The 27,851-nt window shown below is 41.8% G+C and overlaps 1 protein-coding gene across 2 annotated transcripts in view; it reads left to right on the plus strand.

The window, feature by feature from the left end:
• TIPIN (TIMELESS interacting protein) overlaps positions 1-27,851 on the plus strand; it is a 759,992-nt gene that overhangs the window by 316,447 nt on the left and 415,694 nt on the right. The window lies entirely within an intron of this gene.

Here is a 27,851-nt window from a genome sequence, read left to right on the forward strand (position 1 = left end):
CATTTTCTTGCAGTCTGTAGTTCTGTTTAACTATCCTTTGTCTTTGTGATGTATTCCACCAATTTGATTATTTTATAAGAATAGACATGTTTTTGAATTAGCGACATAGTTGTTTTTTGTGATGGCATAAGAGTGGAGGTTCTTTTAAGTGTTTGTGTAAATGATCTTTTCAAGTAGCCTTTTACATTTTATAAAGCTTGGGTTCATTTATTTTTGATTATTTTCACCTGGCTTTGTTAATGTGCTGAGTCCCCTCCCTTTTGTAGATAACATCCTCTTTGGTCCAGGACAATAGCCCCCTCTCTGGGTTAAAGGGCTTATCCAGAGCAGTAGTCCTCATTTACTTCTGTTGACTGTCATCATTTTAACTTTGCTTTCATCATTGGAAAGATGCCATACTGTGGATGTAAGCATGGGTTCTCCGCCAGACGTTCATTATTAAAAAGATGTAATGAAAGTTAAGTTTGGATGTTGAACTGAAGGTGTTTTCTTTCAGAGCTATGGTCCCTTTACAGTGAAGTTTAGTCTTTGTTCAACTGTTAATATAGTTGGAATTTAGGAATGAAGTTGCTATGCATTTTACTCAGTCTTGTTAGACCAGTGGGTGAGTGTAATGCCCCTTTTGGCACACATTTGTCCAGATGCATGCAACAACTGGAACACCCACAGAAATACTTTCCTAAAAGGATACAGGACCTAAACAATAATGTCCTACATGTACCGACTCAAAAGCCCTGACACTATAGAGAATACGAAGAGGTGACCCAAGTGTAGCATACAAGACATCCTCTGACCCAATGTTGATGGATTTATTGCACATAAGCAAATCAAATGGCATTAGAAATGCTGTGTTTAGGGATCCAAACCTCTTCTGCAACATCAACATAATGGTTTAGAGAGACCAGTATATTTCTGAGGATACACCTAGTCTGTAACAGACTCCCCTTCCACGAAAAACGAAGCTTATCCCTGTCCATATTAAAAAGCAACTTGGATCCATGGATGGAAAACAAAAAATGTACCCCAGGACTGGCAGCTCCTAAATACTTTGGGTCCTCTCAAATTATCTGTGGTATGGTCCCATTTATTCTCATTAAGGGTAGTATATAAATCTGATGTTTTCATTCATTCCTCAGTTGTTGAGTTCGGATCCATTACTCAAATCCGACTTGGCTGCTGCTTCCAGCTCATGGAACACAAACTCTTGAGCTCCTCTCTTTACCCATAATGCCCTAGACACCTAACATGCATCAGATCTGGTTTGCCGCTATAGTATTCAGACGTGGTTGCTGTAAATTCTCGAGTGAGCTGTTATGTTATCTTTTTCGTGAGATAAATTTTATTATAATTTTATAATTCTAGATCTTTTATATATAATAAAAAGTGTGTGTGTGTATATATATATATATATATATATATATATATATATATATATATATATATATACATAGAGAGAGAGAGAGATATATACGTGTGTATGTATATATATAATTTTATATACATCTTCTGCTTTTCCTCCCTTTTATTACTTTTGTAACTTTTAGGAGTTGTACCCAAATTCTTTTATAAGTTTACTCTTTTGAGTATTCTCTAATACCATTGTTGGTAATACTGTCCCTTAAGTAATTTGTAGGTATTCTCTTTAAATTACCATCGCTGGTTATTTCTCCCTTTCTTGTTTTAACAACAAAAATGCTTCTAACTTGCTCCACTTAGGAATTTTTCTGTTATGGCTGATGAAACTTAGGGTTTTAAAAATATGCGGGCTGTGTGCACACAATTTCTAACTTGGACACACTTTCAAAAGTGCTCATATTGTTTAGGACCTACTCACTTGGATGCTAACTGTGATATCTGAAAGGGGTTTAATAACCTGTGCCTTGATTGACAGCAAAAATAAGTTGATTCTTAAGTGCTTGCTGCCCTCTAAACCTGCTTCTGTGGCTCAAACCCCCCAAAAGAACAGACAAAAGAGGAGATTCTCAAACTTGTGCATCTTGTAAAAGATCTCCGGAACAGACATCTACTGCTTCGACTCCTTCAAAACTTTCTGTTAAGCATGCTAAAAAGTCGGATCTGACCGTTTCAAATCCAAAGTCTAGAGCAGAAAAATATCCATGGATCCACTCACCTCAGATATTGTCTGATCAGATCACCTCTCCGCTCCCATCACTTGTTTTGGCAGAGTTGCCCTGACACCATTCAAGACCTTCATCCTCCATAGCCTCATCTATTCAATCTTCCATGAGCCTTATTGAAGCTGATGTGAACAGGATGATGAAGTTCCTCAGGATGCAGATTCAAATGAGTTCTCCCAGCTTTGACCTCATCCGGTCTAGAGATCATTGTCAGTGCTACTCTTGTATTATTAGCTCCTGCTCTGATTCAACCTTTGGTTTCGGAGCCATCAGATCCAAAAGGCCTGGAGTCTGCCTCTAATCCAAAGATTTTGGCATCTTCAACTCTGGTGATCTGGCACAGAGTACTTTGGAGCCAGACAAGACTCTGAGCCATAGTGTTGTAGCTGGCTCTGGGGTGTTGACTGTACTTGGCTGTCGGAGCTGTCTCTGCCCCTCAGAGCTGTGTCACTGGACAGCTCTGCTCAGATGCTTTCCTTTAGTAGTTTGCCTTCAGGGCACAGTTTGCCTTCAGGGCACTTATCGGATCAGTTTGTGGCCTTTTTCTCTGAGGCATTCTGCCTTCGAGGGGGTGGGGCCTTCTCTGTTCCTAGAGTTCAGACTTCTCTTACCTCTATGGCTCAAACTTCACAGTTCCATTCCATTTTACGTACAGAACCTCAATCGTTTGCTTTTTTGGGACAGTCAGCCCAAACTAGTCTCCAACCAACTCTGCAGACAGTTAGTAATTTCTTCTGACACTTCTCCAGAGTATCCCACTGAAGAAGTCCCTAGGAAGAGGAAGTGTAAAAGGGAGGCAGTTTGACTCTCCCAAGAGTCTTGCCACAAAGGATCTTGACTTTGAAAGGGAAGGGTCCCCCAAATCACCATCTGGCAACGTCTCATTTGGAGGCATCTTAGAGTTTTTAAAACAAAAGGGTGGTTTGTCTCCTGATAACATTTCCCAAGAGGAGTCTGTGTTCCTGGATGCCTTTGGCACTGGCTTGTCTACCTCCTGGTTGACTCCACCTGCTGATGAGGTTATTGATTTGGTCTCACGATGGGAGTGGAAGGAGATTGACACAGTTGAACCTATCCATAAGAGACCAGATAGGATCCTGGCACCGCCTAAGGATAGAACATTTTGAAATAAGTGAATACCCATTGTTACCATGGTCATAGCAGCAAGCCACTAAGAAGGAACTAGCAGAACAAAATTCCTCTGTCCATCTCCCTAACCAGGAATCTAGGATGCTGGACAGATTCAGGAAGCATGTCTACACTTCACTCTCAGGTCACTGAATTACTTGGCACATTTTACGAGACTTCAGAAGGATTTGATTAAAGAATTTTCTAAATCCCTCTCTGGGACCACATTCTCAGTGGTAGAGTGCATTTATAACCTTTCAACTGGTTATCCTTTAGTCCATTTCAAACTTGAGGCTTCTCTCTTGTGGCTGAAGTTACCTTGGTGGGTGGTCATGGTGGGCGGATTCGGGCATTTCCATCAGACATGCCTGGATGTGCTTGCATCTTTGTGGAACCCTTTGAATTTTCCTTCATCAATGGGCCTTTTGATGGAAGTTTTTTGTTTGGCCTCAGACACACACTCTAGGTTTGATCAGGAAGGAGAAACCCTATGATGTGGAGGTGTGTGTTTTTTGACCCCTCCAAAGACTTTTTTTTTGGAACCAATGAGGTGGATGGAAATGTAATTAAAAAAAAATCCCAGGGCCCCTTCCATGATCCCTGTGGAGGCGGTTCCTCATGGGCAGAGGGAAGAACTCTAATGGAAGACACAATCCTCACGGCAGAGGTGGTCCGCATAACCAGGGATCTAGGGATACTTTCTATGACAGACCATGTCAGTACTCCTGATAAAACACAGGCAGGTCCACCACAGGATGAGGGTGACAATAAGGCTAAGACCACGAACAGTTGTAGGAAGCAGTTTAATCCACAAACACACTGACTGAGCGCTTTCACCAGAAAAACTGGTATCATCAGAGTCTTACAATTTAGTTACACCCAGCATAGTCTTTTATACAATCATTGAAACCAATTAATCAATTATAAATTCTTGAATTAATTGTTTCTCTTAAAAAAGTACATTAAAACTAACAAAATCACACTTAGTGTAAAAAATATACCTGTAAATACATATATAGAAGCACATATATAAAATGAATGTCACAAAAATCAAAAAAATCAAAAAAAAATAATCAAAAGACTTCCATCCTGCCCTTGTTGATTTACATATACATAAAATGTATATATATATTTTGTACTTAATATAAAATAAAACATATAATGTAAATTACTGTTGTATATAAATGCAATTCACAAATATATTAATTCACAAATATATAAATATACAATTAAAACTCCTACTTTAATAACCCACATGAAAAATATATAGCATAGTAATTTCTGCATTTGCAGTAAATTTATAATTGGTATATATAAACACAATGTAGCAAATTCAACATTAACAAACTACAGCCATCAAATAAATCTCTACCATGATTGAAGCCTAAATAAAATTAGCTCTGTACTTTAACAAGGGTTTTAAAGAGATACTTTCGTTAATCCCTGGAAATTTTGTAGCATTTAACCTAATCTGCCATTCCATCTCCCGAAGGGCTACAAGATTGTTAACATCACCATAACTATCAGGTTTTATCCTGTCCACTACAAAAAACAAAAACTTCTTAAATTGATAACAAGTCCTGGTGTGTAAAAAAAGGGCATTGTGTTCATCCTTTCTTCTAATAGAACCACAGTGTTCCCTAATTCTCTCCTTTAAACATCTTGTAGTCTTACCTACATAAAATGCATCGCATGTCATGCAAGAAGCTACATATACACAATTTTTTGTAACACAATTACAACGTCCAGGACATGCAATTGTACGACCGTACCCTACTACTGTAAGATTAGAACTTTCCGCTATGTATCTACACCATTTACAACAGCCACATCTAATCATTTGTGTGTTTTTTGACCCCTCCAAAGACTTTTTTTTTGGAACCAATGAGGTGGATGGAAATGTAATTAAAAAAAAATCCCAGGGCCCCTTCCATGATCCATGTGGAGGCGGTTCCTCATGGGCAGAGGGAAGAACTCTAATGGAAGACACAATCCTCACGGCAGAGGTGGTCCGCATAACCAGGGATCTAGGGATACTTTCTATGACAGACCATGTCAGTACTTCTGAAAGGAAGCCCGACTATTAATCTCTAGAGACGGTCTTCTATCCCTGCACCAGAGAGCCTGGCTAGAAATTGCAAAAGATTCATAATATCCAGAGGTCATATGGAACCATTTGCCCCTCCACCACTGCTGGTATCAAACACAGTCCCCAATGTACAACCTGATCAGAGGAAAGCAGCAGCACTAGAAATGAACAAGTTGCTAAAGAGTCATACAAGAGGTCTCTCCCGACCAGAAAGAGTCCAGAACTTAGGATTCTTATTTACTGCCACAGAAAACAGGGGATTGGAAACCAATCTTGGATCTCCACAAACTAAATTGTTCTGTATGATCACAGTTCAGTCCAGTCTGCTTTTTCTGTGCAAGGACAACTGGATGTGCTCGATAGTATGCATTTTGAAGATCTATCTTATAAAAATGAACAGGCTGTCCAGATCATCTATGCTTCGCTTCTGGCTGGGAGCCAGTCGTTACCAATTCAGAGCACTGTCCTTTGGTTTCACTACAGCCCCAGGGTGTTTACCAAGTGTATAGCAGTAGCTGCAGCTCACTTGAGATTGCGGGGATTCTAGGTGTTTCCATATCTAAACAGCTGGCTCATAACTGCTGCAACCAGGCTTCATGCAATTCAAGCTCTGGACTACTTGCTCGGTTATGCTGTTATCTGAGGATCTCTGTCAAGTACAACAAATCTGAATTTGAGCCAACTCAAATATTGGAACTCGTTTGTGCTCTGTTCAGTATGACCACTCGTATAGCTTCTCTTCCTCTGTCTTGGATTCAAACAATCTGTTTCCAGGTCAAAAAGATAATTCAAAACTTTTCTCTTTCATCTCATCTGATAATTTAAGCATTGGGATTCATGCCAGCGGCAGTCCTTGTACTTCTAGCAAGGTACCAGATGATGAGAACCCTCCAGTGGACTCTCGCAAGTCAATGGTATGTCTTCTAACAACTTTTATCTAGTCAAATCAAAGTAACACAAGCTTGCAGAAGTTACCTTCTGTGGTGGATCCATTCCAGTCAAATACAAGAAGGCCGTCCCTTTGTTCTCTCTCAACCAAAGGCCACAGTGACCATGGATGCACCTCATATTAGTTGTGTGTGTGTGGGGGGGGGGCTTCTTGGGAAGGATGATTCCCTCCATATCCTGGAGATGAGAGTTGTCGTCCTAGCATTGCAGGCCTTCCAAGACGCACTTCCAACTGGGACTATTGTGATTCAGTATGTCGATGGTTTGGTATATCAACAAACTGGGGGAACCAGATCTTTACCCCCTTTGTCGAAGTTGAGGGTATGGCAATGGTTGATCTCATCCATTCGTTTTCTGATAGCAATGCACATTCCAGGGATGTCCAGTGTAATGCAGACAAGCAGGTAGAGTCTAATGCCTCATGAGTGGTCTCCCAATATGAACTTGTTGGAAAGGATTTTCCATCGATGGAGCCAACCATGCTGCAGTCTTTTTGCATCTTCCCTCATCAAGTGTAGCAGGATGTTTTTGGTGGTTCACTGTTGCAGTCATTACATTTGGGTAATCTGCTGGCAGGTTGCCCTCAGTCGGCCTGATTAACAAAGTCTTGGGTCCAGTCAGTTGCTGTCCCTTCTTCCATGACGTCCGCTCGTCAGGGGTGTAAAACATGCAGCCAACGCCATTACATCAGTCTTTCTTGCCGTGCGGTGCCCGAAGCAGAAGCAGTTTGCAAGTGCCGGTTGGCCGACTCCTGAAATTTTCGTTTTCGAGTTTGAGATCCAAAGTCTTCAACTAAAAAGATAAGTACCCTGCTGGGGAAACTTTCTTGCTCTTTACCGATGTCAGTAAAAGTTTATAATTGTATTACTTGTGGGAAGCAAATACCTCATAAGGATTTTCATTTGTACTGTATTCCTTGCCTAGGCCCTGACCACAACGTACCTTGCTGTCGGTTCTGTGCTTTATTTAATCAACGCACTATCCGCTGTCGGTACATTTTTGCTTCTAAATATTTTGGCTCGTGCTTTAATTATCCAGAAATGACGTCGGTTAGCAATCCGACTATCGGAATACCTAAAAAACACACACAAAAAAAAGACAGGCCGTTGAGGTCCAAAACTGCAGACGACGCTTCTCCTAAGCCAGTTGCTAGTTCGCCGGTACTCAGGCGCTTTTGCAGCCCCTGATACCTGCTACTTCTGATTCTCAGGCCTCTACTGAGACCCATTCGGAGTCCAGTATGCCGCGAGAACCCGCAGATGTCTCTACCTTGGATGGGTCTGGAGCCGCTGTGCAGGCACTGGCTTCTGAGGGTGTATTCAGGCCTACAGATTTGCATATTAAACCAACGCCATCTTCAATATTAAGACCAAAATCTCGAACTGTCTCTAAAAAAACGATGCCTAGGCCACGTGCAGGCCCCTGTGCCTAAAAAACAAATTATCAAAATGGCTGAACATTTAATTAATCTAATCAGGGGTTGCCAACCCCCCCCCTAAGAGGCCTAGGCAAGAAATTGACTATGAATCTTCTGAACAGGATTCTATTTCTTCTGACTCTTCTAATGAACAGGAATTGTCTATACCTACTTATGAGGACTCTGATGCAGAGGATTCCATTCCTTTTGCTTCTCCCCCTGAGGATTTTTCTTTTGTGGAAACTTTACATACCTAAAGGGAACATTTCCACTGGGAAAGTCAGGATTTTTCTGAATCTAAAAAGAGGCTTAGGGATTTTCTTCTTCTTCCTCAGCATAGACCTTTGGCTATACCTTCTGTTCTAGACATTGTTTTCAGAATCTGGTATGGCTCCTGATTCTCTGCCTCCGGCTCCTTGTAAGCTAGACAGATACTACAGGGTTCATGACTCCCACAAATTCCTTTTCAAAAATCCTGTTGCGGATCATGAAACCATTTCTTAAGGCCCCAAGGGTATTAAGGCTTCTACTGCTAAAAATCCTACCCCTTCTGATAGATTCCAGGGCGCTGGATAGATGGGGTAAAAAGGATGTTCATCGTGTTTCACTGTTGCAGTCATAACTGTAGGGTGCTCCTGCCGGCAGGCAGCCCGAGGTCGGCCAGAATCCCAAAGTCTGGGTCCGGCGTCGGCTGTACAATCCAGTACCCTGACGTCAGTACGCTCTGGTACATAGCCCTCAGCCGACGCCATCTTCTCCAGTCTTTCTTGCCGTGCGGTGGAAAGCAGCTCGCAAGTCGTTGGTTGGCGATTTTCGAACAGCGTTTTTGGTTGTTGTCGGTCCGAAGTTCTTACTTCTCTTCTCAAAGCTAAGTACCCCGTTGGGGAATCTTTTTCTTGTTCCTCCGATGTCAGAAAAAGTTAATAATTGTATTACGTGTGGGAAACAAATACCTCATAAAGATTTCCACTCTTACTGTCTACCTTGCTTAGGCCCTGACCACAACGTTTCTTGTTGTCGGTTCTGTGCCAGGTTTAATTCTCGTACTATAAAACGCAGGTACGACTGGGCTCTGAATTACTTTGGCAGACGCTTCAATTATAGAATGTCGGATACTACCGGAATTCAAAAGAAGCGCAAAGACAAGGACAGGCCTCCGAGGTTCAAACAGGACTCGTTGCAGCTGGAGCCAGCGTGCGGTTCGGCTGTCGTCAGTGAGGCGCTTTTGCAGCCCCTGTCGTCCGCCACTTCTGAACCGATGGCCGATACGGACTCCCATGGGGAGCCATCAAGGCCTTCTATTTTATCTGCTGCAGGACCTTCGGACGTCGCTCCCTCGGATGGGTCCGGAACCGCTATGCAGGTACCGGCTTCTGAGGGGGTATTCAGGCCTACTCACATCACTATTTCAAAGGCAAAGACAAAGACTCCTGTTAAGTCCAAAGCTCCTGCTCAAGCTACTTCTGAATCTACTCCCAGGACACAGAAGCAATTGTTGAGGATGGCTGAAGATTTGCTTTCTATGATTAGAGGTTCTTACCCCCCCCCCCCCTGAGAAAAGGCCTCGACAGGATGTTCCTGTGGATTCCTCTGACTAGGCTTCTATATCTTCTGTGTCTTCCTCTGATCAGGAATATTCCTTTCCTCCTTATGAGGATTCGGATGCTGAGGACTCCTTGCCCTCTGCTTCTCCGCCTGAAGATTTTTCTTTTGGGGAAACCTTACATGAGATGAGGGAACATTTTCATTGGGAAGGTCAGGATTATTCTGCTTCCAAGAAGAGGCTTAGAGAATTCCTTCTTCTTCCTCAACATAGGCCTTTGGCTATCCCTCCTGTTCTTGACATTGTAGATGATACTTTTTCAGAGGCTAATTTGAATCCTGATTCCATGCCCTCCTGCTCCCTCTAAGCCTGATAGGTTTTATAGGGTTCCTGAGTCTCATTTGTTTTAGTTTAAGAATGCTTCTGCAGATCCTGAAACTATATCTCAGGGTTCTAAGGCTGCTAAAGTTGCTACTTCTAAGAATCCTATTCCCTCTGAGAAGGATTCTCGTGCCTTAGACAGGTGGGGCAAAAAGGTATACCCTTTCTGTTAGGGCTTTAAATTGCCAGTTTCATATGTTTAAGTATCAGCAATTTATTTTGTCTGTTTTAAAGCAAAAGCTTGCCTCTCTTCCTGCATGTGCAGAAGATAAGGAACTACAGGATGTATTGCATGCAAAAAAAAAAATTCTCAACACACAAATAGCACTATCGGCCTTTGCTGATGATTTAAATCTCTACTTTCAACTTCCTAACACAGATCTACCTAAAATCATAAATGCCATTAGTGCTTTTTCTAATGCTTCTGGTTATCAAGTTAACAATACAAAATCCCACATCCTCCCAATTAATCCTGAGGCTCACAAACCCTTCTTTTTCCCTCAATCTTCCTTTCATATTTCATACACTCTTAAATACCTCGGCATTAACTTTGAACATAACCAAGCCTCCATGCTTCAAAATAATTTGCTTAGATCATGGTCCACCATTTGTCAAGATCTTCAAAGATGGAAGCTACTAAATTTATCATTTCTCTCAAAAGTAGCTATTGTCAAAATGAATATTTTACCCAGACTTCTATATCAATTTAGTGCACAAACATAATTATTTCAAACAATCTTTTTTGACAAATTGAAAAAGCTTTAGCGAAATTCCTCTGGTTCCGTAAGAATGTTAGGATTTCCTTCTCCAAATTAAGTCTAGCAAAGGAGATGGGTCTTCCAAACTTTCACCTCTATTATGTGATCATTTGCTCTAATAAACTATGGTCCATCGCAAACTGGAATAGTAAAGCTCAACTTCACTATCCAGCGTGGCTCAAGATGTGGCACAGACATATCCTCTAATAAAATTAACCCTAAGGCTATTCCTTTCTATCACCTACTTCCTTAAATAGCTCAAAACTATCCCCTTACTGAAATCTAAGATAAAATTATTCCAAAAATTGATTAAAGACATCAATCTTCAACACAGTCTTCCTTTACTTCAACCTATACACCTCAATCCAAATCTTAAAATTAATAACAGGATGATAGATCTTACTGAATTCCCTCTCATTAAAGATCTGAAAATATGGGATATTATTAAACATAACTCTTTGTCTCTTGCCGAGCTACATCTAATCCTTAAGGTCAATAAAAAATACACGGTTATTCTCCGTCAACTAAGAGAAATTTCAACCTAAACTAATAGTCTCTCCTTGGATTCGCAGGCAATTGATAAATTAAACCTAATCATAACTACAATCTCTAACAATAAAAACTATTTCCTCATCATACAAATTATTACTCCCAGTTTTACACAAAAGTAACTGTCTTTTCTCTAAATATTGGGATAATCAGAACTCTCCCATTTCAGAGGACCAAAAACTACTAGCTATAAAACTACTTTAGAATTATCTCCCTTCAAAAAACTCCTATACACTCAACTGATGTTAAATAATAACTCCTATTATACGGTAATATTGAACAAATTTGATCCTAATCATCCTCCTATCTGTACATGTTGTCCTGTGTTGAGAGCTGATTTACTTCATATTATGTGGCACTGCAACCACTCCCATAAATTATGGTGTTCTCTCAAAGTCCTCAAAAAAATGGGATACTATAGTTCTACCCTCTCATGGGAAACGGCTATCTTAAACATCCCACCTCCTAGTTTGCCTAAACTACACCTCCATACTCTAATAATATTATGTTCCTCATAAAACTTTACATCACTTATAACTGGTTAGATACTAAAATGTCTTGGCCAGGATTTAAAGATATGGCTATCAGATATATCTCTGCTCAGAAATTTATTATAAATGGACCTAAGAAGAGAGCCTATTTCAGTAAACTTTGGAAGGGCTTGTTTGAGGTAATTATGGGTGATTAAAATTTTAAGTTACTACACAAAACTTCCTGTATACTCATTAAGTTTGTTGTAGGGGTATGTTTTTTTTTTTTTTTTTTTTTTTTTTTCCTTCCTATGACACAAATGGGGCTGTTTATATTTGGTCTTTTATCTTGCGACACTGTCTATACTTAGTCACGGTAGCATTGTAAATATTGTTTATTCTAGGTTTCTGTTACTAGTTAGTGTACTATGCATACCTCAGGTTATGTTTACTCTCTTTTTCTTTCAATGTAAACCTGTTTCCATGGCTTTGTATTGTATTAATTAATAATTTTCTGAAACCACTATGTAAATCAACATTTGTGTGATTCTTATGTTTCGACTCTCATATGTATGCATGGTTTATATTTTGAAAAATAAAAATTTATTTGAAAAAAAAAAGGATGTATTGCATGCAACTGAACAACTGAACAAACATAGCTTGCATTGTGGTTTTGATGCTTTGGATGCTTCTTGCAGGGCCGCAGCCTCTGGTACTGTTATCAGGAGACATGCTTGGCTTCGTGAACAAAGTTTACCTGAACAGGTTAAGGCTAAATTATTAGATGCCCCTGTTCAGCATGATGTTCTTTTTGGATCTAAGGCTGAGGAGGTTATTAAAAAGATGGAAGAAAAGGCAAAATCTATGCAAACTGTGAAAGATTTCTTGCAAGTTCAGCCTCCTAGATTTTACAGGAATTGGCCCTCCAAAAATTGGTCCTTTCCCACGTCTGACAGGCCTCAAAGGGGAAGATATAGACGCTCCAGAGGTCGTGGCCAAGCTCAGGCCTCCTACAAATCGAGACAATGGACTGCTTCTTCACCTAGAAGGGGAGAAGACAGATCCCAATCTCAAAGAAAGCAAACTCAATGACTCTCTCGGTTGGGCTACAGGACCTCTTTACCTGGATGCCTCTCTCGGAGGAAAACGTTCTTTTTTACAGAAATTGGACTCATATTACCCAGGACAAATGGGTATTGGACGTGATTTTAAAAGGCTACAAATTCCACTTTCATACCTTTCCAAGGGCTTTCAGTTGGCCAGATCTGCCAAAACATCAATGGTCAGAGGCCTTAAATCAAGTGGATGCTCTTCTGGCCATGAGAGCCATAGAGCCTGTTCCACTCTCAGAGATGGGAAAAGGTTTTTATTCAAGACTGTTTCTGGTTCCAAGAAAACAAAGCTCATGGAGACCTATTCTGGACCTTTCTGTGTTAAACACCTTTTTGGAAATTCCAAAATTCAAGATGCTTACTCTGCAGCAGCTGATTCCAATGCTCTCTCAGGACGCCTGGATGGTGACATTGGACCTAAAGGAAACTTATTTACATATTCCCATCAGGCAGGAACGCAGGAAATTCCTCAGGTTCAAGGCAGGTTCGAGACACTTTCAATTCTCTGTACTGCCCTTTGGTTTATCTACTGCGCACAGAGTCTTTACCAAGTGCCTGGCACCAGTAGTGGCTTATTGCAGACTCCAGGGGATTCATATTTACCCCTATTTGGATGACTGCCTTATTCAGGCAGACAGCAAGGATCTTTTACTTCAACATCTGGATTTTGTTCAATGTCTCCTCCTTCTACTGGGATTTTCAGTGAACACAAAAAAGTCACATTTGATCCCTTCTCAACAAATGGTATTTCTGGGAGCCCTCTTAAATACAACCTTACAAAGGGCCTTCCTCACTACAGAAAACCAAATACAGCTGGCTTCAATTTTCAAGACTTTGGCAACTCTACCTCAGCTCACTGCAAGGAAATTCCTGCAGGCACTGGACTACATGGCTTCCTGCATTCTGTTGATCCCAAATGCAAGGCTTCATATGAGAAAGCTTCAATGGTATCTGAAATGTTTATGGTCGCAGCATTACCACGATCTGGACACTCTGATTCCTCTGATCCCCTGCCTCCAGAAGGAGTTCCTTTGGTGGTCCAGGGTGTGTGCTTTAAACGAAGGAAAGCCTTTCCGTCTTCCTCAACCTTCTCAAATCATAACCACGGACGCCTCGGATTATGCTTGGGGAGCACATTTTCTAGGCAATTGCCAGCAGGGAACCTGGACGAAGGATCATCTTCACTGGCACATCAATCTGAAGGAAATGTTGGCAGTTCAAAATGCTCTTCTAGCCTTCAGGAACCTTTTGCATCCAGGACCTCTTTTGATACGCACAGACAACACCACTGTCATGTGGTACATAAACAAGCAGGGGGGGTTCTCATTCGTAACCCCTTTGCAGACTAGCTATGGCTTTATGGGACACAGCTCTAAATCTGAGTCTACATCTCCAGGCCCAATTCATACCAGGAGAACAGAATCTCTTAGCAGACAGCCTGAGCAGGAACATTTTAGATCCTCACAAATGGATGCTAGACACCAACTTATTCAACAGGATTACTGCAGTTTGGGGATGCCCCCAGATCTGTTTGCATCCCACCTCAATCATCAGCTGCCTCTCTTTTGCACCAGGTCATTCCACAAAACAGCTTGGAAAGTGGATGCCCTGTCCTTCAGCTGGAGAAACCTTTCGGGATATGCCTTCCCTCCTCTTCCTCTACTTCCTCGGGTATTACTAAAGATAAAACAGGACAAGCCCAAGTTCCTCATCTTGATTGCTCCAAATTGGCCTCGACAGTTTTGGTATCCAACTTTAAAGCACCTGTTCTTGGAGCCTTCTTGGATTCTTCCTCTGAACCCTTCTCTTCTGTCCCAGCATCAGGGTCAGTTGCTACATTCCAATCTCAAGACCCTTTGCCTGACAGCTTGGCTCTTCAAAGGAATTTGATTTCTTCTAGTCTTCCCAAACAAGTTCTGGATGTTCTTTTGGAAGCTAGACGGCCTAGCACTAGGAAATCCTATGCCTCTAAATGGAAGAGATTTTGCATTTGGATGCAGGACCGAGGCTTGGACCCTCTGGTACCTGATCTCTCTTCTATTTTGCTTTACCTCTCGGATCTTTTGTTAATGGACTTTCCTTTTCTTCCATTAAGATTCATGCTTCTGCTATTTCTGCTCATTTCAATACTGATCCCCCTGTTTTTTCTCATCCTTTGGTGAGACAATTCTTAAGAGGGGCTAAGAATTTAAGGCCTCCCAGGACCCCTCCTGTTCCTGCTTGGGATCTTAATTATGTTTTAGAAAAACTTACTTTGCCTCCTTTTGAGCCTGCTGCATCTTCAGATATTAAGTTTTTGTCTTGGAAGACAGTTCTTTTGTTAGCTTTGACTTCTGCCAGAAGGGTCTCAGAGTTGCAAGCTCTCATGGCTGTGGAACCATACCTTATTTTCCACCAGGACAGAGTATCCTTGAGGACCAATCCTACTTTCATGCCTAAGGTGATTTCGAAAGTGGCTTTGAATGAAACAATTCACCTTCCTACCTTCTTTCCTAATCCTCAGAATAAAGGGGAAAGGATTTTGCACTCCTTGGACGTGCACAGACAGTTACGATTTTATTTGGACAAGACTAAAGAGTTCAGAAAATTTAACCAATTGTTTCTTTTGCCTCCAGTTCTCTTGGAAAGGCTATTTCCAAATAAACTATTTCCAAATTGATTTCTTATGGAATAAGGTTTTGTTACACTCATCATGGGAAACACTTTCCAGGTACTGTGAGAAGTCATTCTACTAGAGCAGCTGCTACTTCTACAGCTTTTCTCAGGGGAGTTCCTACCAAGGATATCTTGGAAGCAGCCACTTGGAGTTCTGTGCATACTTTTTCCAAGCACTACAATCTCCCTTTGTATTCTAAGACCAGGGCAGGCTTTGCCTCTGCTGTTTTGCAGGGTCTTCTTGCTGCCCCTTCTTCTGTCTAAACCTCCCCCCTTTTTTCACTGCTTTGGGATTCCACCCTACAGTTATGACTGCAACAGTGAAACACGATGAACATAGTACAGTTGTGTACACCTACCATAAATGTAGATGTTCGAGTGTCTTCACTGTTGCAGACGGTGGTTCCCGCCCTCCTCTCCCCTCTTTTTCTCTCTTTTGTGGTGTATTTGTGTTTCCTAGTGGGATTCATTTATGATCTATTGGGGACTTCTGACATCTAGGGCAAGAAAGGCTGGAGAAGATGGCGTCGGCTGAGGGCTATGTACCAGAGCGTACTGACGTCAGGGTACTGGATTGTACAGCCGACGCCGGACCCAGACTTTGGGATTCTGGCCGACCTCGGGCTGCCTGCCGGCAGGAGCACCCTACAGTTATGACTGCAACAGTGAAGACACTCTAACATCTACATTTATGGTAGGTGTACACAACTGTACTTTTACACTTCTGCAACCATGGCAATCAGGGCTTTAAACTGTCAATTCCATATGCTAAAATAGCAGCATATCATGGGACTGCTTGAGCAGAAAATGATGTTGATTTCTGACTGCGTGGAAAGTAAAGATTTACAGGATCTATTGCATTCAGCTGAACAAGTTGGAAAACGTACTTTGCAATGTGGTTTTGATTCTTTGGAGGCCTCTTGTAGGGCTGCTGTAACTGGGTCTGTGCTAAGAGGGCATGCTTGGCTTAAAGAGCAATCTCTGCCTGATCATGTTAAAGCAAAATTGTTGGATGCTCCTTTACAACAGGACCGTCTATTTGGTAATAAGGCTGAAGAAGTTCTAAAAAAGACTGAAGATAAAGCTAAATCTATGCAAACTGTCAGATTTCTTACAAGTGCAACCTCCAAGATTTAGTAGGCACTGGCCTAATAAGAACTGGTCCTTTCCAGTTCCTTCGAGAACCACTCAAGTCAAACCCAGACATTCCAAAGGCACCAGGTTTCAGTCCCAAGGGACTTTCAGAACAAAGCAATGGGGTGCCTCCTCTTCTAAATCTGGAAACAACAAGACACCTCCCTATGGTAAGCAGTCTCAATGACTTCCCTCTACACTTACCAAGCACTTACCTTTTAGCCGCCCCTTTGAGGGGAAAACTGGCTCTTCATGCAAAAAACTGGCAACTTATAACCCAGGACAAATGGGTTTTAAATATAGTATCCCAGGGATACAGATTTAATTTTCACACATTTCCAACTCCAAACGGATGGCCAGACCTGCCCCCAAATCAGTGGGCAGAGGCCCAGAAACAAGTACTTTCCTCATGAGCATGAGGGCTATTCAACTAGTACCAGAAGAGGAAAAGGGACAAGGTTTTTATTCAAGACTTTTCCTGGTACCCAGAAAAGACCAATCATGGCGTCCAATTCTGGATTTATCTACTCTAAACACCTTTCTGGACATTCCAAAATTCAAGATGCTGACTCTTCACCAGTTACTTCCTGTGGTAGGTAAAGATGCCTGGTTGGTAACTCTAGATTTAAGAGGTTTACCTGCATATCCCAATCAGGGAATCTTGCAGAAGATACCTCCGCTTCAAAGCAAGCTACTTGCATTAGCAGTTCTCTGCACTGCCCTTTGGCGTATCTACTGCGCCCAGGGTCTTTACAAAGTGCCTGGCTCCAGTAATTGCATTTTGCAGGCAAAGAAATATTCATACCTGGACGATTGTCTAATTCAGGCAGAAAACAAGGACATTCTTCTAAAACATCTGGAGTTTGTAAAAAGGGTTCTAACTTGTCTAGGGTACATTTATAAACGAAAAGAAATCACAACTAGTACTCTCAGAAAATTACATTCCTGGGTGCAAGCTTGAATGCAACTGCCCAGATGGCTTTCCTTATGCCAGAAAAGCAAATTCATTTGGTGACTTACGTCAAACAGGTGGCCACAAAAACCCTGCTTTCTGCAAGGCAAATACTGCAAGCCTTGGGGTTCATTGCCTCCTGCATTCTAATTACATATGCAAGACTGTATATGAGGAAACTTCAGTGGTATTTAAAAAGTCTATGGAGTCAACATTGTCACAGCCTGGAAACGATTCCTGTCATACCTTGCCTGTGCCTAGAGTTCCTATGGTGGGCAGAGGCCTGCCACCAGAACAAGGGGCTGCCATTCACACCACCCCCTGCCGCCCAAACCCTAACTACAGAAGCATCCGACTATGCATGGGGTGCTCATCTGGCAGGGAAGTGCATTCAGGGAAAATGGAGCCCAAATCAAATGCACCTTCATATAAATAAAAAAAAATGCTAGCTGTACAGAATGCACCGACAGCCTTCAAGGACTACCTTCATCCAGGACAATTACTGATAGACAGACAACACCACGGTTATGTGGTACATAAGCAGGGGGATACACACTCCTATCCCATCTGCAGACTAGCCATGGCATTGTGGAACACAGCCTTGAGCTATCAAGTACAACTACAAGCTCAATTCCTGCCAGGAAAGCTGAATACTCTGGCAGACGAACTAAGCAGAAATCCCATGGACCCACATGAATGGAAACTGGAACCACGGATTTTCAACATGTTTACACGCAGATGGGGGAACTTAAACACAGATCTTTTTGCCTCACCCTAGAACTATCAGTTGGACAAATTTTGCACAAGAACTCATCACAAAAAAGCCTGGGAAAGTGGATGCTCTGTCCTTCAGCTGGAAAACAACTATCAGTCTATGCCTTCCCCCTCTGCCTCTGCTCTCTAAATTTCTACTAAAAGTCAAACAGGACAAACCAAAAATTATTCTGATTGCTCCAGACTGGCCTCGCCAACACTGGTACCCACACCTCCGCAGTGTCACACATTTCACCATGGCACCTGCCTCAGACACCTTCCTTACTATCTCAGCAGAACAGCCAAACTCTGTACCCTCCGCTCCAAACTTTGAATCTTGCAGCATGGCTAATCACCTAAATTCACCCGTAGCATCCCTCAGCAAACCTGTGATGGATGTCATTTTGGAGGCGAGAAAACCTAGTACTAGAAAATTTTATGCTGACAAATGGAAAAGATTCTGTGCCTGGAATCAATCTCAAGGGATAAGCACAGCAGTGCCCAACATTCCTCGATTTTGCAATACTTAACTGAGATGCTTCACAAGTGCCTGTCCTTTTCTTCCATAAAAATCCATGCTTCAGCCATTTCAGCTCATTACAACACAGAACCTCCACTCTTCTCTCATCCTCTGCTAAAGCAGTATGTCAGAGGGGCCAAAAACTTAAGACCACCCAGGCGAGCTCCAACCCCTGCTTGGGACCTTAATTTTGTATTGGAGAAACTTACTTCCCTACTTTCGAGCCAGCTGCTACTGCAGACTTAAAATTTATCTCCTGGAATACAACTTTTAGCAGTCACTTCAGCTAGAAGGATTTCCGAATTACAGGCTCTTATGGCAGTGGAGCTTTTCATCATTTTTCATGCGAACAGGGTATCTCTCAGGACCAACCCATCCTTCATGCCCAAGGTGGTATCCAGTGTGGCTCTTAATCAGACCATTCATTTGCCAACTTTCTTTCCCAATCCACAGAACAAGGTGGAGCGGATTCTGCATTCATTGGATGTACACAGACAACTTAAATTTTACTTAAACAGGACTAAATCTCAAAGAAAATCTGAACAACTGCTGGTAGCATTTGCTGCAGGGGCAGAGGGAAAGGCTATTTCAAAGCAAACCATTTCCAAATGGATAAGCCATTGTATTCGTTTCTGCTTATAAGCACCATGGAAAAACTCCCCCAGGAGATCAGATCCCATTCCACTAGGGCTGCATCTACTTCAACAGCCTTTCTCAGAGTTGTTCCTACCAGGGATATTCTAGAAGCTGCTACCTGGAGCTCAGTTCATACTTTCACCAAACATTACCATTTACCACTTTTCTCTAAATCCAGTGTTGGCTTTGCCACTGCTGTCTTGCAGGGCCTTATAGCAGGTCCTATTGCTGTATAATTTCCTCCTCCCAACCATAGCTTTGGGAATCTACACAAATGTAATGACTGCAACAGTGAAACACGAAGAACATAGTACAGTTGTGTACACAACATAAATGTAGATGTTTGAGTGTATTCACTGTTGCAGTCCTGTTTACCCTCCTCTCCAGCCCACTATTTTTCTCTGGCTATAACTCTACTTTCTTTTACTATGCTTAAAAGCCCTTTTGGTGTATTTGCTTTTGGTTGGAGGTATATTTGTGTTTTTAATTTTATTTGCTCCCCATTTGGGGGGCACCTGACATCTGGGGTAAGAAAAACTGATGTAATGGCGTCGGCTGCATGTTTTATACCCCTGACGATCTGACGTCATGGAAGAAGGGACAGCAACTGACGCAGGATCCAAGACTTGGATTACTGCAACATTGAATACACTCTAACATCTACATTATGGTAAGTGTACACAACTTTACTTTCTTTGCCCTAATGCCCTCAAGGGGAATCTCCGAGATGCTCCACTTCATGTTTTGCCCTGTGGTATACAGCTTACCCCCTACTCCTCTCATTCCCAAATCTCTCCAGAAAGTTTCTCGATTTAAGTGCACTGTTATCCTCATTGCACCTTACTGGCCTCATCAGATCTAGTTTCCCTTCCTTTGGCCTAATCTTGTACACCCACCCTGGATTCTGGATCCAACTCCAAACCTACTGTTTCACCCAACAGACATGACTCATCCAGACATTTCGGGCCTCAAGTTGATCACATGGTTTCTCTAGTACCATTGACTTTTAGGCTATACAGGCTTCTCCCTGTCCATCATATCCTTTTATCTCACAAAGCTTCCATTAGAAAAATTTATAAAAGTAAATGGGAAAAAAAATTGTGTTTTGGGCTCTCAAAAAGAATTTGGATCCCTTTTCAACTCCGATTTATAAGATTCTTGGCTTTTTAGTTATGATGTTTAGTGAAAGGATAGCTCATCAGCTGCCCGAGTACAGTTAGCAGCCATTTCCAACTTTCATGTAAGAGTACACAACTCTACCTTACCTTCCTCCAAGCTTTGTTAAGCCTTTATGAGTGGAACATGCGTACTTAGACCCCTACTACAGGATCTTACTGCTCTTCGGGATTTAAAACTCATTTTGCAGAACTTAACCCCCCTTTGAGCCATCAGATAAGTTGAGTGTGAACTAAAATTTCTGACCTGGAAAGCTATCTTTGTTGTTACTACTACTGCCAGAAGGGTATTAACACCCTATTGGATGTTTAGACAGTTGTGTTTCTGTATTCTCAAAAGCAAAAATTTGAGAAAATCCGAACAAATATTTTTTTTTTTTGGAATCAAGATTAGGCAAACCAGTTTTTAAAGTAACTTTAGGCAAATGGTTGACTGATTTGTATTACTTTTGTTTACAAAAAATGGGTTTCCCTGTACCAAAACCACCAAAAGCCCATTCTACCAGATCTATGGCAACTTCTTCAACCTTTTTGTCTGGAACTTTCTTGGGTGATACTTGTGCAGCGGCAACTTAATCTAATTCTCATACATTTATTGCTCATTACAAATTGGATCTGGTCTTGAGAGGAAGAGCAGCCTTTGGCTTACCTGCGCTCAAGAGTACCCCTCCTTAGAGACTTCCAGGGATTCAAGTGGCTGTTAACTCTGTCCCAACAGTTGAGGAATTAATTAAAATGACGTCAGGCAAAGTTATGCACTCATTACAATGTTCCTTCTGTGTTGTCCATTTTCATTCTTCAACTTCCATCCCACCAACCCCCCTGTTTTTTTTACTCTTGGAAAGATTGAAGGATACTGCAGAAACTGCTTTTCCTTAGTCTGATTCTGCTATAGCATAATTCCTTAATACTTTGTAGGTCTATGGACAGCAAACATGGATATCTATGGCACTATAGATAAAGGGAGGAGCTCGAGAGTTTGTGTTCCACAAGTTGGAAGAAGTGGAGTCCGATACGAGGATCAGAGCCTAACCCAACAGTTGAAGAATGAAAATGGACAACACGGGTGGAACATTATAGCGATACATAACTTATCAACCATGGTATGGTAAGGCCAGTTTGACACCAAATGGGATAAGTTAATTTGAGCACTGAAAGGGAAATCGGCTTTGCTTAAAATGGCCAACAAGGGCAGCTAGCCTAGTACTTGCCTATGAAGATTTGTAGTAGATGCATTTGAAGCATAAGTTCTGTCAGAACTCTGTGGGTACCGTGTAATGTTCTTCGTGTTTCACTGTTGCAGTCATCACCTGTGGGTTATCCCTGCTGTGGTAGCCCTTGGCTGGCCCCAATACCAGAGTCAGTGTTTTTCTGCATCACCTGCTGTTGCTTGTAGACTGACGTCAGGTTGTCAATGCTATAAAGCAAGGCAGCTGACGCAATTACCCCAGTCTTTCTTGCCGTGGAGCCTGTAGCAGAAGCAGTTCACAAGTGTGCAGGTCGACCGCTACCAGATTCTGATTACAGCTGAAAACTTCTAAAGCTAAGTACCCCGTTGGGGATCCTTTTTTCTTGCACTAATTGATGTCTGAAAAAGTTAACAATTGTCTAGCCTGTGGAAAGTGGATCCCACACAGAGACTTCCATTCATACTGCGTCACTTGTTTAGGCCCAGACCACGACTTCCACCGTTGCTGGTTCTGTGCCCTTTTTAACGCGAGAAACATTTGTCGTAGAGCTCTCTTTTAGACTGGTATTTTCATCCTCCATCTTTACAAATTGTCAGTCAGCCAACAATCTGTAGACATTCTGAAAAAACGTAGTGATAAAGATAGAGACAGACCACACAAGGCTAAGCCTTCTGACTACTCTACCGCTAAGCAGGTTGTCAGTTCTCCGGAATTCAGTGAGGCGCTTTTGCAGCCCCTGATGCCAGATAAGATATCTACGCAGGCCTCTACTGAGACCCTTCTGGAGTCTAGTATGCTGCAGAAATCTCGAGCCTTTGGTTGACTTTGCCTCTGTTGGGTCTGGACCCGCTACACAGGCACCGGCTTCAGAGGAGGCCTTTCGCACTACCGATTCTAGACAAAAAAACGACATCTCATCCGATTACTGTTTCTCTCAGACCGATGGATACTCTTAGGCCAAGAAGCCAGGCCACTAGTTGAAAATTTACCTCTAGCCACCATCTTACTCCTGCTCCACCACCCCAAGCCCAAATGCTTAAGATGGCGGAGGATCTTGTCTCCCTTATCAGGGGCAATCAGGCCACAACTTCTAAAAGGAAAAGACACCCTTCTCCTGAGCTAGCTAATGACAGAGCAGAATTCTGAGGAATCTAATTATGCAGATTTTGAAGACCAACAAAAACCTCTGACTGCTTATGAGGATTCAGATGCAGAGGAAATCCATTCCTTCTGCCTCCCCACCAGAAGACATTTCATTTGGGGAAACCCTTCACACCCTCAGGGAACATTTCCACTGGAAATCTCAGGACTTCCCTCAGTCTTAAGAAAAGGCTGAGAGTTTCTAGACCTCCCCCAGCACAGACCCCTGGCCATCCCCCATTTCATAAGTGGTGAATGATGTTTTCCATGAGTCCAGCTTAGCCTCTGATGCCCTCCTACCTGCTCCCAGTAAACCTGACTGGTATTGCAGAGTACCGGATTCTCACAAATACCTGTACAGAAATCCTGCTGCAAACCGGAGGTCATTACACAGGGACCTAAAGAAGCTCAGGCTAGTTCTGCAAGGAATCCTAGTCGTCCTGACATAACTGCCAGAGCTCTGGACAGATGGGGTAAAAAAGTTTACAGCTCTGCCACCTTGGCTATCTGAGCACTCAACTGTCAGTTCCATATGTTAAAATATCAACAACACACTGTGGAACTATTAAAGCAAAAGATTTCTACCATTCCTGATTGTGCCAGTTCTAAAGAGTTAGCAGATTTACTGCACTCTACTTGTCAAGTGACAAAACACTCTTTACACTGTGGATATGACTAACTAGAAGCCTCAAGCAGGTCAGCAGTGTCTGGATCTGTCATTAGGAGACATGCATGGTTGAAGGAACAACCTCTCCCTGATCATGTCAAGTCTAAATTAATTGATGCACCCTTAGATAAAGACCGCTTGTTTGGAGAAAAAGCAGAAGAGGTGCTTAAAAAGGTGGAAGATGAAGCAAAATCAATGCAAACAGTAAAAGATTTCTTTCAGGTTCAACCTCCTAGATTCAGCAGGAATTTTCCTTCTAAGCACTGGTCTTTTCCTCCGCCTAGCACACAGGCGCAATGTAAGCCATGCAGGGACAGACCACCCAGGCTCCTATCCCAGGGACAGCAGAGAACCAAACAGTGGACCACTTCTGCCCCAAAGTCCGGGAGTTCTAAGCCATCCCTCTGACAAAAACTCTGACTCCTGCTCCCCCCCCCGCCCTTCTTTCACCCACCTAAAGTTAGGAGGAAATCTGTCCATCTGCAAAGAAAATTGGCTGTCTGTAACAAAGGACCAATGGGTCTTCAATATAATTTTTCATGGATACAAATTCACTTTCAACTTACCTCCAAATCAGTGGGCAGAGGCATTAAAACAAGTCCAAGTTCTCCTATCCCGGGGGCAGTAGAACCTGTCTCTGCAGCTTCCTACATGACCCACCTCATAAGTAAGGGTATCTCATCCAGGGACAAAGGAGGTCATAACATCACTGTATTCTTCCCTTTTAAGTCTAATTATTGAGTACAATGCCCCGTTCGTCATGTACCTCGCAAAGCACATGCAGCAGCTGGAGAGACCACAGAGGTTCCTCACCAAGAGGATTCAGGGCCTCAAAAATCCACCATGCACAGGTAGGCTAAAAGTCCTACCCATCTGCGTATTTCTTACAGCCTCCTCTGAGTTGACCTTTGTCTGGTTTACCAGGTGACCTCGGACCTCACCTTGATGGTACTGCTGCATATCCACAAGTCCAGCCCCACTTGAGTTACCTGCAAACTTGGCCTCATCCTAGTCTGTGGCATCAGTAGGGCTTGTGCAACCTGGATAACTGGATGGGAAACAGAAAATACATCCATGAGATTTCACCCGTGTCCCTGCTGGACAGGGACATTGGGTGCTGATTTGCCAAAACTTGGGCTAGCTTCTTGTCTAGGCTTATAAGAGCCTAAGGGCCAGTAGCCTAGTAACTTCCTATGATCCTACATACTCAGAAATTTTAACTACACAGTAAGTATGTGCAAACAATTTTTCATTACAAGTTAAACCATACTTCCAAGATTTTGACTATTTGGCTAATAGTGTTGGATGATTTCTCGTAATTTTGCAATATTAAACAACTTTCAGTAGATCTGTTTACATCAAAATGAGCTCTAAATACGTTTTGTTGGCATCCGTTATTCTTCCATGTTCACCCCCTTCTGTGTCTTATCTCAGGTTTCCCAAAGCTTTCATATATAACATCAACTACTAAGTTAATTTGATTGATCAATATGTGACTGTAGTTTACGTATTTAAGTTCAGATTTTATTGTTCACAATGGACTTGACTGTGTTATCTTATTTTAATACTTCCTTTTTATTTACTGTAAGAAACTCATGACTAATATTTCAGTATTTGATGGAGATTTTGCATCTAATATCAGTGGCCCAGTAAAAATATCAGTGGCTTGAAGATGGCTTGCAGAAAGGTGTATTTTGTTGAAGTTAATGTTTCCCAATGTATGTGGTACTGTACCCCACCCTAAAGCACAAATGCATTTATATGTTCAGCAGAGTTTTACTATTTCTAGCCCCCCCCCCAAAAAAAAATGGTTTAAGAATAGGGTAGTCACCAACTGACTGATTCAAAATAGAGTGTGTATGCTATGGGAACCAGTATCATTAATCGATCTGACAGGCAAACTTTTATATTAATTCCATTTGTAAGGAGGGTGAAAGTCCAGCTACTTCTAAGGGGGAGGGGTTAAGGGGGCATCCGTCTCCCCTTATCAAGTACAATTAATGCAAAACACAAGTTACAGAAATGCACATCTGTTTCTGGAGAGCTGTAGTAAAAATAAGACCATATATTTTTACCTCTTTAAACATTTTGTTTTTCTAAGGGAAAACGTTCATTATGTGTTAATAAAAATTATGCACTGTGCATTGAATACAGGATTAATATTTAAAAAAATTCTAATTACATTCGATATACATAAAAATAGTGTTGTAATGTAAAACTGACAATGTAATGTGGTGTTACGGTAAAGTTCTGCCTTCCTTGTATCCCTTCGCACTTGGCATTGGCCAGTATTTTTATCTTGTTTTTTTTTTTCTGTTAATGTGGGGTTGTAGGTTTTTCTCCTGTTCTTCCTCACTAAAAGTTTAACTTAAGTTTTATCCTAGGATTTATTTGTAGCCTCTGAGCCTATTTATCTACTACTGTTTATTACACTGACTAATGAGAAATATTAGTGTCAGCTACTTTGTTTTGTCAGAATGGTTCAGAGAAGATAATTTGCTATTAGACACCACTGTTCTTATGTCATATTAAACTATTTGTCATATTAGACTATTTGTCATATTAACTTTTGGCATTTTCTGTCCTCCCTTCTTCAGCTCAGCAGAAACTTCTCTTAACCTGTAATCCCACTATAGCCAGGTCTGTTTACCTTCTCCCTTTTTAGTTTAAGAACTATTTTGTGAAAATTCCCTCGAAGGCTGAGTTCAGTTAACAATCAGCATCCAGCTGTAAGCTTTAGAACTCTTAGCAGAGTAGACATTCACTCAAATTTCCATCTACTCTTCCTTACCCTACTCTGTTAACTTACTGTCCAAATCTAGTAAAGAAAACACCAGCTGTCTTGAACTTTTTCTCTATATAATTCTGCCCACTTTTCTTTCTGTCATATCCAAAATATTTCATGGCACTGCCACCAAAGTTAATTGCCCATTGTAATTCCATGTTATTTAGTTGAATGTTTGGAATGTCAAGTGACACATCAACATCCAAAATGCTAGATCAAAAAAGCTGCAATATAGTAATGACTAGAAAGCCTACTGTGGGAAATTATGGTACAGCGGTGTTTGGAGAATTGGTCCATTCCCTTACTGTAGTGCAGTCTTGGAGTTGATATATATAATTAGCAGGGTTGTGTGGGATGCAGGACGGCTTCTCCCTCTGCCAACAAAGCTGTTATTTTTTTACATTTTGGGTGTCTGTATTACTCTCCACATTCAAAATTTTCAGAAAAATAATATAAATCTGCCATCTATACATTTTTCTTGGCAAAGCCAGCACTTGACCTCCTGTTTGTGAACAAGCTGTTTTGATGTGATGGGAATAAGACTGTTTTTGGAGAGCCACAGCTGATTTTCATAGATAAAATACTAGTAGTCCTCAAGTCTCTGCACTTCTCCTGTGTGGTATCACAGATCAGACTGTCGCTCCAGTCCCTGCATTCCATATGCAAAGTACTTCTGACAAGCATCATTCTCTCTTCCCTCTTATTATTTCTTGGATCTGATGTAGCCTTTTGCTTCTTTAGCAAATGGCCTACCTTAATGCAACTGAAAATACATTGCTTTCCTTTCTCTGTATCTATCATCTTAGTAGTCTAAGTGACACCTTCAGTCTTTCATATTTCAGATATTTCCCGGGTGGATCAGACATACTGAATCTGCATAAAAGCTCTGTTAATTTGCATTAGTCTTATCAATCCAAAGCTGCTCAAGATCAAATGATACCTCCCGTTCCCTACTTATTCCCCCATATCTCTTTCCCCGTTTAACCTTTTCTTCCTCTGTATCCTAAAAGCCAGCACTGCTCCAGCCAACCATCTAAAGGAAGGGATGCTAGAATCCCTAGCTGCAGGTCATCCATGAAATTCACTGGATACTCCGTTATTGCATTGCAACAAAGCCATGTTTCCCCCTACAGCATATAACTAATCAAATGGGGACAGATGACCTGAAATGCAGCTACGTGCTCAGATTAGCAAAAGACTGTAGGAACTAGTTATCAATAAGTGGAGCACAAAGCACTGTGACATTCATCCCCAGATTCCAAAACTGATTTACATTTATATGTAAGACTGGATCCAGCCAAAAATAATTTCTCATTGCTAGGGTGCAGGATAGAAATAGGCTCTTTTCTTTATTGCAGATACCAAATGGTGTACTTTACATGGACAGACACTTGACAAAGTGCTCTAACTCTCCTTTTACAGATGTTCTATTGGAAGCCCATCATACCAACATACAGTTTAATCATGATGTTCTTCGTGTTTCACTGTTGCAGTCCTAACATATGGGTTATCCAGCTCCCGGTAGCCCTTAGCTGGCTCGAATACCAGAGTCCTTGGTATATGACGTTGGCTGCCGTCTGTTGTAAAACTTACGTCAGAACATCAGGTATAATGGAAGGCAGCCGACGCCATTTCCTCAGTCTTTCTTGCCGCAGAGCCTGAAGCAGATGCAATACGCACTAGTGCCGGACGGCCGTTTACCTTATTTTTG

The sequence above is a fragment of the Protopterus annectens genome, chromosome 7.part0 (assembly GCF_019279795.1).
Source record: "Protopterus annectens isolate FY-2018-M chromosome 7.part0, PAN1.0, whole genome shotgun sequence".
In the NCBI taxonomy this organism is placed as follows: Eukaryota; Metazoa; Chordata; order Ceratodontiformes; family Protopteridae; genus Protopterus; species Protopterus annectens.